Source organism: Chiloscyllium punctatum, chromosome 17, assembly GCF_047496795.1.
Source record: "Chiloscyllium punctatum isolate Juve2018m chromosome 17, sChiPun1.3, whole genome shotgun sequence".
NCBI classification, from domain to species: Eukaryota; Metazoa; Chordata; class Chondrichthyes; order Orectolobiformes; family Hemiscylliidae; genus Chiloscyllium; species Chiloscyllium punctatum.
In genome coordinates this window covers 43,409,403-43,421,800 of record NC_092755.1, presented here as the reverse complement: position 1 = coordinate 43,421,800, position 12,398 = coordinate 43,409,403, and the positions used below count along the sequence as shown (strand labels likewise).

General features: G+C 41.9%; 1 protein-coding gene across 7 annotated transcripts in view; it reads left to right on the top strand.

Annotated features, from left to right (window-relative positions):
• The window catches only part of specc1la (sperm antigen with calponin homology and coiled-coil domains 1-like a), a 307,162-nt gene that overhangs the window by 98,264 nt on the left and 196,500 nt on the right, over window positions 1–12,398 (top strand). The window lies entirely within an intron of this gene.

Sequence of the window (12,398 nt, the reverse complement as noted above, 5' to 3'; positions counted from 1 at the left end):
CCACTTTTCTGCCTGTTCCCCATAACACTTAAAACCTATGTAGAAATCTATCCATCTCCTCAAATTTACAGTGTCCTGGCATCCGATTTCAATAGATTCACAACCTTTTGAGAACAAATTTATCCTCATCTATTTTAAATCTGCTACCCCTTATCCTAAGACTGACTTCTTGCTCTAGATTGCCCCACAAAAGGAAATATCCTGTTCACATCTGCTTTGTCAATCCCATTTTGCCTCTTGTATACCTCAGTTAGATCACTTCTCATTCTTCTAAACTCCAGAGACATAGGTCTAAACCACTCAATATCTCTTCGTAAAACAAACCCTCATTCTGAAATCAATCCAGCCATCCTCCTCTGAATTGCTTCAGCCCAATTAGAAAGAACAGAACAAAGAACATTTACAGCCCAGGAACAGGCCCTTTGGCCCTCCAAGCCTGAGCCAATCCAAATCCACTGTCTAAACCTATCCCCCAATTCCTAAGGATCTGTATCCCTCTGCTCCCCACCTACTCCTGCATCTGTCCAGATGCACCTTTCAAACAATCTACCGTGCCTGCCTCTACTACCTCTGCTGGCAATGTGTTCCAGGCACTTGACACTCTCTGTGTTAAAGTACTTGCTGCATGTATCCCCCTTAAACTTTTCACCTCACACCTTGAATGCGTGACCTCTTGTTATTGAATCCTTCACCCTGGGAAAAAGCTTATCTCTATCCACCTTGTCTATACCCTTCATGATTTTGTAGACCTTAGTCAGGTCCCCCCTCAATTTCCTTTTCTCTAATGAAAACAATCCTAACCTATACAACCTCTCTTCATAGCTAGCACCTTCCATACCAGGTAACATCCTCCTAAACCTTCTGTGCACCCTCTTCAAAGTGTCCACATCCTTTGGGTAATGTGGCAATCAGAACTGTACACCATATTCTAAATGTGGCTGAGCTAAAGTCGTGTACAGTTTTAACATGACCTGCCAGCTCTAATACTCAATACCCCGTCCGATGAAGGCAAGCATACCATATGCCTTCTTGACCATTCTATCCGTCTGTGCAGCCACCTTCAGGTAACAATGGACCTGAACTCCCAGATCTCTCTGCTCATAAACTTTTCCCAAGGCTCGTCCTTTTACAGTATAGTTCACTCTAGAATGAGACTTCACAAAATATATCACCTCACATTTGCCTGGATTGAACTCCATCTGTCACTTCTCCGCCCAACTCTCCAGTCTATCTATATCCTCCTGTATTCTTTGACAGTCCCCTCTGCTTTCTGCCGTTCCACCAATCTTTGTGTCATCTGCAAACGTACTGATCAGACCCTCTTCCAGATCATTTACGTATATCACAAACAACAGTGGCCCCAGCACTGACCCTGTGGAGCACCCCTGGTCACCTTTCTCCATTTCGAGAAGCTCCCTTCAACTACTACTCTCTGCATCCTGTTGCTCAACCAGTTCTTTATCCACCTAGCTGGAACACCCTGCACACCGTGGGTCCTCACTTTCTCCATTAGTTTACCATGGGGAGCCTTCTCAAATGCCTTACTAAAGTCCATGTATATGACATCAACAGCCCTTCTTTCATCTATCAACTTGGTCACTTCCTCAAAGAACTCTATTAAGTCGGTAAGGCACGATCTCCCCCTGCACAAAATCATGTTGCCCATCACTGATAAGCCCATTCCTTTCTAAATATAAATAGATTTTATCCCTCAGTACCTTCTCCAGCAACTTTCACACCACTGACGTCAGGCTCACTGGTCTGTAGTTACCTGGAATATCCCTACTACCCTTCTTGTACAGGGGGACAACATTAGCAACCCTCCAGTCCTCCAGCACTTCACCACCTGTATTTAGGGATGTTACAAAGATATCTGTCAGGTCCCCAGCTATTTCCTCTCTTGCATCCCTCAGCAACCTGGGATAGATCCCATTCAGCCCTAGGGATTTGTCCACATTAATATCCTTTAGCCTACCCAGCACATCTTCCCTCCTTATGTCAGTGTGATCTAGAGTAAACAAACTTCTGTCTGTAATCTCAACATTAATCATGTCCCTCTCCTCAGTGAACACAGATGCAAAGTAATCATTGAGAATCTCGCCCATTTTCTCACCCATTACACCCCTTCTCAAGTAAGCGGAGCAAAACTGTACACAGTTCTCCAGATATGCTGTCACTAATACCTTGTACAGTTGCAGCAATGCTTCCCTATTTTCATACTCTCTTCCTCTAATAATAAATGCCAAAAATACATTTGCCTGCCTTATTAGTTGCTGCATACTAGTTTGCTGGGATTCATGTATGAATCACTCTGAAGTTTCTCTCCATTTCTCTCTATTATTTTGGCCAAAACAGAGACCCTCACAGTTCTCCACATTAAACTCTGCCTGACAGATTTTGACCCATTCATCTGATCTATCCATATCTACTTGTAAATTCCTTTTTTTAATTACAACTTACTTTGCTACCTATTTTAATGTCATCTACAAATATGGCTATAGTATCTTCTATCTCTGCACCCAAGCCATTAAAATAGATTGTAAATATTTGGGCCCTGTGACTGATAATGCTCCCAAGAGCAGCATGAAGCTAGCAAATGGAAGAAAAGTCCTTTTTAGTATAATGGTGACCATAAGATCATTTTCAATTGTTATAAAAACCCATCTGGTTCACTAATGTCCTTAAGGGATGCAAATCTACCGTCTCATCTGGTCTGGCCTACATGTAACTCCAGACCAACATCAATGTTGTTTGACCCTTAAGTCCCCCTAAAAGAGCCACTGAACTGCATTAAATTGCTACAACATCTTGAGGATTGAAACCAGACAGGATACCTCGTATTGACAGGGACACTGAAAACAATAGCAATCTCAGCCTTGTCAACCCTACAAAGTTATCTTTAATAATATCTGAGGGTGAGTGCCAAAATTGGAAGAGTTGTCTCACCGATTGGTCAAGCATCAGCGTGACATAGTCATGCTCTCAGAATTTTAAACTATTGGCAGTGTCCCTGATAGCAGTATCACCAAGCCTGGGTACGACATGGTCAAAAAGTGTGGTGCTGGAAAAGCACAGCCGATCAGGTAGCATCCAAGGAGCAGGAGATTTGACATTTTGGGCATAAGACCTTCATTCGGAATATGTCCAACTGACTTGGCATATCCCTTGCTCTACCAATATCATCAACCCTAGTTAAATGAATAGTTCAGAAGGACACACCAGAAGCTGCTAAAACTGGTGTCAACCTGGTGATTTTGCAATACAGGACTGCTTTGGTGCCAAACAACATTGGCAGCAAATGACTGACAAGGGTTAAGTGATTCTACAACCAATGGATTAGATCTCTCATAAGCACAGTATTGTTCTGTGCAGAAGGAGGCCATTCTGCCCAGATCTAACAGTTCACTGAAGAAGGAGGCTTCACAAATTTCCTCATCCACAAGGAGCCCAGCACATTAGTGCAAAAAGTAAAATTGAAGCATTTGCCACAATTCTCAAGCAAACGTTCTGACTGGATAATTCATCTTGACTTCCTCTGAAAGTCCCAGCTGGACAGATGCCAGTCTTAAATCATTTCAGTTCACTCTAAGCCATATAAAAATTATTAAAGGCACTGAATAATGCAAAATCCATGTGCCCTGGCAATATGGTGGAAATAGTACGAAGGATTCGTTCCCCAGAACCTGTTGCATCTCTAGCCAAGCTGTTCCAGTACAGCTACAACACTGGCATGACTGTAAAATTGCCTAGGTATGTCCTGTATATACAAAACAGGAGAAGCCTAGCCTAGCCAATGACCACCCCATCAATCTGTTCTTAATCATCAGTAAAGTGATGGAAGGAGTTGCAGAAAGTGTAATCAGGAACCACTTGCTTAGCAATAAGTTGCTCATTGATCATTTGTCAAGTTGCTTCATAATCTTATATCTTTCAATAAGGTGATCTCTCATTCTTCTACAGGCTCAAACTATCCCAACTTTCCTCATAAACTGACCCCTCTATCCCAGGAATTAGTCAAACAAAATTCGTCAAATTAAGCCTTCAAATAAAACAAGTCTAATAAACCTTCTCTGAACTGCTTCTAATCCAATTGTGTCCTTTCCCAAATAGGAGACCAAAATTGTACACTATATTTTTAAAAATTATTCTTTATGGAATATTGGCGTGGGCAGCATTTCTGGCCAATCTGTAACTGCGCTTCAACTTAGTGATTTCTATGCCATTTCAGATGGCAGTAATCCACATTGTTGTGCAGTCATGTGTAGGCCAGACCAGGTAAGGACAGCAGATTTCCTTCCCAAAGGAGATTAGTGAACCTTTAACACTGGCAATCAGAGAGCATTGAATCCCCCACTGTCAATATCCTGTCAATTGACAATAGGATGGGACTGATCCTCCCATTAAAGGAAATTGTAGTCCCTTAAAGGCTAGATGTCTAGTAGACTGACTACCAACAGCACTATCGCCGGAATTGACAGCAATGGTACGGTGTAGACTTATGGCGCTATCTAATTCTGTGCCCCTGCATGTCATCATTAATTTATTAAGAAGTGAAAAATAGGTGACATCTCTTTATTTCATGATGTTTTGGATCTAAAGTATATATACACACCTCTTTGCATTTTGACTTTAAATCTTCACCAAAAAAGAGATCTCAGTGTAACAATGCATAATTACTTAGCAACCACAAAGTGCTTTTTAACTAAGTGCCTGTAGGTGAAGTGTTTTGCAGCAAAAGTCAATGATGTTCTGTAAATTCCCAATTTAATTTTATAAAAAAGTTTTTAAAATCTTTCAGGTTTTTAATTTCTTTTTGTTTTCTTTCATGGGATGTTATATGCTGCTGCAAAAACTTGTTGCCTGTTCCTAATTGTCCTTGAGCAGGTTAGAAAGCAGTTGAGTGCTCCAGGTACAACATAAATTATGAAGCGATGCGAGGTTGATTGTGAGGGTCACCCATGTCGTATCATAATCTCAAGTTCTCCCCTGCTACAATTAGGGATCAGACTATTTTTGAGCTGGTTAAAACGAGGTAAAGAGCACTGCTGTGCTCTTCCAGCACCACTAATCCAGAAGCATATTTTGGAGCTGGTAATGAGTAATGAAACAGGTTTAATACATGTCACATTACTGGATCCATCAGGGCCTGGCCTCAGACTGGATGCACAATAAAATGTTCCGTGAAACTGTTCTGAATGCACCTATGAATTCTTTTGTGCAGCTACCACAGCTGGTTTGTTAAAAGAAGGTTGCATTTGACAAATTTGATCAATTCTTTTGCAGAGGTAGCCATGATGGAAATGCATTTGATGTGGTCTGCATGGACTATAGCAAGGCTCTTGATAAGGTCCCTCAAGGTCACGAAAATAAAGGCTGATGGGATTCAAGGCAAAGTGGCATGTTGGATTCAAAATTGGCTGAGAGGCAGCAGAGCGTGATGTGTGGGATTTTTCTGTGACTGGAAGTCTGTTTCCAGTAGGGTTTCACAGGGCTCGGTGCTGGACCATTATTTTTGGTGTAAATTAATGATGTGGACTTAAATATGGGGAGCATGATCAATATAACTCAAAAATTGGTAGGATGGTAAGTACCTGTATTGAGGAGGGTAGTCATAAAATGCTGGAGAGTATTGGACTGGTCAGATGGCAGAGAAGTGGCAACTTAAATACAACCTAGAAAAGTAAGAGGTGATGCACTTTAGGAGGGCTAACAAAACAAAGGATTTTACTGTGAGTAGTAGGACCCTAGAAAGCACTGAAAAGCAGAGGGGTCTTGGAATGCATATCCAGAAATTCCTGAAGGAGCAGAGTAGTCAATAAGGTGGTTAAGAAGGCTTATGGGCTACTTGCCTTTATTAGCTGAGGCATAAAATATAAGATTAAGAAGGTTATACTGGTTAACTGTATTAAACAGAGTTTTAAAATTGGAAAACTGTGCACTTCTGGCCACTACATTATATAAGGACATGATTGCAAGAGAGAGGTGTCAAGCAGACTTACCATAATCCACCCGCTGAGCTGACGTTTGAGTTATGAGGAAAGATTGGAGCTGCTAGGGTTATTTTCTTCGGAGCAGCAAAAGTTGAGAGTGGACCTGCTTGAGGTATATAAGATTGAGGGGCATAGATAAAGAGGATGGAAAGTCACTTTCTCGGTCAATAGAGGGGCCAATAACCAGTGGGCGCATAGGTTTTCAAATTATTTTATTGTTTCATGGGATGCGGGCATGATTTGAAAAGCCAGCATTTATACGGCACGGAGGCACAGTGGTTACCACTGCTGGCTCACAGCACCAGGGTCCCAGGTTTGATTCCAGCCTTAGGTGACTGTCTATGTGGAGTTTGCACATTTTCTCCGTGTCTGCATGGGTTTCCTCTGGGTGCTCCGGTTTCCTCCCACAGTCCAAAGATGTGCAGGTTAGGTGAATTGGCCATGCTAAATTGCCCATGGTGCTAGTTGCATTAGTCAGAGGGAAATGGGTCTGGGTGGATTACTCTTCGGAGAGTCAGTGTGGACTGGTTGGGCCAAAGGGCCTGTTTCCGCACTGTAGGGAATCTAATTTAATTGTTCTGTCAGATGCGATTCTTTTCAGAATCGCTGTAATCTGTGGTGTAGATTCACCCACACTGGTGTTATGGAGGGAGATCCAGGATGGTGATGAGGTTAACTCTTACCTGTCCTCTGAGATGAGCAATAGATGCCTACCCAGTGACATTCTCATCCAATGGAAGAATTTTTAAAAATCGTTCCAACTTAGAGTGGTGTGGTGGTTTGCTGGAGAACTTGCAGATGTTATTTTGAGGTTGCTAACTGGAGATGTCAGTAAATATGACATCACTATGTTGGGGGTGAGGCATGTGTACCTTCTCATAAATAAGGAGGAAACACTTAAGTTGCAAATACAGTTTGAAAACATTTCAATACAATGTGTACTAAGCAAATGCTAAGGGTTAAACCCTTGCTGTTCAGAATTGCAGGCTTCTGCTAAATGTAAAAACTCAAAGTTTTCTAGTTTACTTGTAGACCAGTGAAAGCCAGTTCTATTCTATCCACTGCAGAAGTTCTAAACGCTCAATTAAAATTAACATCTGATCTCTTTGCTCAAGAATATTCTCATAATTCCTCATTCCATTTGTGATCCGAGTGAACTCTGAATCTGCCATATCATAGAATCATAGAATTCCTACTGCGTGGAATACAGTGTGGCCATCTGACTCATCGAGTCTGAAATGACCTCTGAGCATCCCACCCAGAACCCTCACCCCATCCACCACCTGTAACCCCTGGCTAATCCATGGAGACACTATGCACAATTTAGCATGGCCAGTGCACCTAACGTGTACAGTCTTTGGACTTTGGAAGGAAATTGGAGCATTCGGAGAAAACCCACACAGACATGGGGTGAATATGCAAAATCCACACAGTCACCTGAGGGTGGAATATGGATTTAATCCTTTTTTTTATCTTGGAGTGCCTAAACATCTTTTCATAATTCACTCATGGGATGTAGCCATCATGAACTGGTCAACATTTATTGCCCATCTCTAATTGCACTTGATTATTGACTGCAGTCCATATACTATACTTCTAGCTATAATGCTGTTAGCGAGGGGGTTCCAGGATTTTGACTGATGTCGATTGGCTTAGAGGTGCTATTTTTCCAGTGTATTTGCTGACCTTTCTTTCTCATATAATGGTTGTAGGTTTGGAAAATGCTATCTGAGGAGCCTTGTTGAATTTATGCGATGCAAATTATAGATGATGTAAAATGCTGCTGTTGAGCATTGGTGGTGAGGGGTGAACGTTTGTGCGTGAGGTGTCTTTCAAGTGGGTTGCTTTGTCCTAGATGGTGTCAAGTTTCTCAAGTGTTTTTGGAGTTGCACCCATCCAGTCAAGTGGGAAGTGTTCAACCACAGGGTATGACTTGTGCCCTGTAAATGGTAGGCAGGCTTTGGGAAATGAGAGATGAATCATTTGTAGCCCCCGACCTTGTGCAGCCACAGTATTGATATGCTCATCCAGAAGATTTGTCAAGGATGATTTACGTTTAGTGAATCCATTCTGTCACTGCTTTCCAAATCCTCAGTCATTATGTCCTTAATAATTGGCTCCAGCATTTTCCCTGCCAACGATATCGGGCTAACTGGCCTATAAGTCCCCATTTTCTCTCTCCCACCTTTTTTTAAAAGTAAAGGATGTACAGAGGATAGAATAATTTCCAAGGCCGTTGTTGTGTGGAGAAAATGGTGAGTGGGAAAGATAAATGTGCTGAATTAAGACTTGAAAAATTGAGAAGTGGATGTCTAATGTTTTTTCTACCCATCCAGTGGAACAGTGAGTGGCAGTTAGCATCTTAGATCACTGACCTGTCAGAAAGCTGTTTGGATTTTAACACTGTTGAATTTTAACTTGTTCTATTGAGTTATGGTGAAAAGCACCTTGACCAAACTGGAAGCTCCTGCATGTTGATCCTTGCACATCTTTTGTGGTTTGTAGCAAAAAAAATTGTTGGAGAAACCCAGTGGGTCTGGCAGCATCTGTGAAAAGGAAAACAGTGTAATGTTTCAAGACCTGTGACCTCCTTCAGATTACTTAGAACCATTCTGAGAAGGGTTACAGGATTCAAAGTGTTAACATCTCTCCATAAATGGCATCAGACATGCCAAGTTTCTCCAGCAATTTAATTTATTTTTGTTTCCGATCTCCAGTATCTGCTGGAGAAAGTGAAGTTGCATGGGGTCCAGGGTGGATGGATAGAGAACTGGCTGAGCAGCAGGAGGAAGAGTAGTAGTGGAAGGGAGTTTCTCTAAATGGAGAACTGTGACCAGTGGGGTTCCACAAGGATCAGCGTTGGGACCACTGTTGTTTGTGATTATATGTAAATGATCTGGGGGAAGGTATAGATGGTCTGATTAGCAAGTTTGCAGATGACACTAAGATTGGTGGGGTAGCAGGTAGTGAAAGGGACTGTCAGAGAATGCAGCAGAATATAGATAGATTGGAGAGTTGAACGGAGAAATGGCAGATGGGGTTGAATCCGGCCAAATGTGAGGTGATGCATTTTGGACTATACAGACTACAGTAAATGGAAAAGCCCTGAGGAGAATCAATATACAGAGAGATCTGGCTGTTCAGGTCCATTGTACCCTGAAGGTGGCAATGCCTGTCAATAGAGTGGTCAAGAACACATTTGGCGTGCTTTCCTTTATCGGATAGGGTATTATCGGATTGAGTACATGAGTTGGCATGTCATGTTACAATTATATAGGACTTTGGCTTGGCCATATTTGTAATACTGCGTATAGTCCTGGTCACCACATTCCTGAAAGGGTGTGGATGCTTTAGAGAGGGTACAGAGGAGGTTCATCAGGATGTTGCCTGGTATGGAGGGCACTAGCTATGAAGAGAGGTTGAGTAGATTAGAATTATTTTCACTAGAAAGATGGCAGTTGAAGGAGGACCTGATTGAGATCTACAAAATCATGAGGGGTATGGGCAGAGTGGATAGCAAGAAGCTTTATCCCCAAAGTCAGGGACTCAATTACTAGGGGTCACTAGTTCAAGGTGAGAAGGTTTGAGAGATATGTGTGGAAAGTCTTTATGCAGAGGATGGTGGGTATCTGGAACACGTTGCCAGTGGAGGTAGTAGAAACAGGTACGATAGCAGTGTTTAAGGTGTATCGAGACAGATACATGAATGGGCAGGGACCAGAGGGATACACATAGTTAGAAAATAGACAACAGGTATAGATAGAGGATCTGGATCGGCACAGGCTTTAAGGGCTGAAGGGCCTGTTCCTCTGCTGTAATTTTCTTTGTCCTTTGTGGTATCTGCAGATGTTTGTTTTAATTATGTAACTGTCATGTTATGGCTTAACTGGAAAACTAGTTGGCTTTCCAACTAGCTGAATATAATTGATAGAATGATGGATCTAGGGAGGTGGATGCAACGAAGGAGGGGATATTGATGAAGATGAGATGTAAGGGAAACTTTGGTAGACAAGGAAGGGTGGAGAAGTTAGAGAGGCTTATAGAGCATTGCTGTATGTTGTTTAATGGGTTCAAAAGTAGTTCACTTCAGAGTTCTAAATACATGAGGCTGCCAGACATATTTACAGGCAAAAGTTCCCAAAAAGGTGTAAATTCCAAGTTATGGGTAGCCAATGAGAAAGATGTCACCCCTGTTTGTTGGAGAGACAGTCTGAGAGGAGGTGCTGCTCCAATATCAAATTTTGTCTCTTCTATGCTGGCTACTGCAGTTCCTCCAGTCACAGGTTCCCTTCATTCCAATCTTGCTGCTCCTGAAGAGACTGAACCTCTAACCCTGGCTAGTCCCACCATTGCTTTGCTGGAGACTTCCAGGTCCTCTGTCACCCATCATTGTTCCCCTCAGTCTGTTTAATCAGAAAATAATAAAAAGGAGAGAGTCTCATCTGGTAACAAGATCAGAGAGACACGGAGAAGCCTGACCTCAGCCTTGTGGGACTGTTGTGCAAGATGAGTGTCAGTTGAGATTTGATCTCAGCCAGGTGAGGGAGTGGTTGAGGAGGCCTGATATACAGCAGCAATAGTTGGGGTAGCTGAGCCCTGGCTCAAAACCAAGTCTCCGATGGTATGGCAGGTAGACAGTAGATCCTCAGTCACAGCTGAGTGAGTGGGAAAGAGAGGGTTTGGGAAGAGGTACAAGATACAGTGTGAGGTATCTTTTGTTACTAGGCAATATGAAGAACCCAGCTGAAGCTTACGTGAATTTATAAACTAACATTTTTAGAAAGCATGGCCACAGTGGCTGAAACAAACAGCAACAAACTCCCAACAAGCAGACAAAACACGTCCAGAAACCCTAGCCACTCTCCCCTACATTAAAGACATCTCAGAAATGACTGCCAGACTACTCAGACCTCTGGGCATCATTGTAGCCCATAAACCCACCAGTGCACTAAAACAGCAGCTAATGAACTTGAAAGACCCTATACAGACAACGAGCAAAACTAATGTTATATACAAAATACGTTGCAAGAATTGTAACGAACACTACATTGGATAAACAGGCAGAAAACTAGTCCCTAGGATACATGAACATCAACTAGCCACAAAAAGACATGACCCACTCTCACTAGCATCCTTACATACAGATGAGAAAGGACACCACTTCGACTGGGACAACACATCCATCCTAGGACAAGCCAAACAGAGGCATGGACGAGAATTCCTAGAAGCATGGCATTCCAACCAGAACTCTATCAATAAACACATTGACTTGGATCCCATTTATCAGCTCCTGGGAAAAAGAACAGGAAATGACATCACCGACCCAAGCAAACCTAAACACATAAATAGAAAACAGGCTATGCTACCATTGCTTCAACCAGAAGCTCATTGATGATGTTACCTAGTATATTGACGAATCGCCTGAAAATGAACTTTCCAGTTCAGTGAGCAAACTTACATCTTGTGTCCTAGAAAATTGCTGATTAGCAACTGAATCGAGATATGATTTTACCACCATGTTCTACTTCTCCAATGCAGAGCACTATTCTGATGGAGAAAACTTGAGATCGTCATCTGAATCTAAAGTATCAGTGTATGGTTACCCTGAAAGCAGCCAATGGAGAAAGTAATAAGTGGTCTCTCACTACTTTACTGAAGAGGAAGCAAGGTATAGCCTTGACCTTTCTGCTACCATACAGAAGTGGGATAGGTTTTTTTAATAATTAGAGATTGATGAAATGAGCATAGATGAAGTTAAAAATCACACAACACCAGGTTATAGTCCAACAGGTTTAATTGGAAGCATACTAGCTTTCGGAGTGATGCTCCTTCATCACCTGATAGCTTTATAGCTTTAACTTTGGATTTTTCTGCAGTCTTTTGACAATTGCTGAACTGGGTTTAAGAAAATAACCCAAGTCAAACAAATAAAGTATTGAAATTTTCGTAATGCCCTTTTGAAGATTAAGTTTCTTTTATTTTTGTCATTAGGTATGAGTGCCACAGCAAAACGGAATCCAACTTCAGGAAATAAAGAATTCAATTGGAATAGAGATAAAATCCGTGATCGGCCTGATGAAGGAGTGTCGCTCCGAAAGCTAGTGTGCTTCCAATTAAACCTGTTGGACTATAACCTGATGTTGTGTGATTTTTAACTTTGTACACCCCAGTCCAACACCGGCATCTCCGAATCATGACTAGGATAGATGAAGGTTTTGACAAAGTTTACAGTTGTAGAAATGTTTTTAAAAATCAGATAGTGAATTTACTAACCGCTTCTGAGGTGTAGTGAAATTTTGACCTTCGGAAAGAGTGAAGAACATTCCATAGAAGAGTACATAATCGACTGAAGTAGATTATAAGACTGTAGAACTTCTTTTTGGAAGTTACCCATTCTGTGCTTGCATT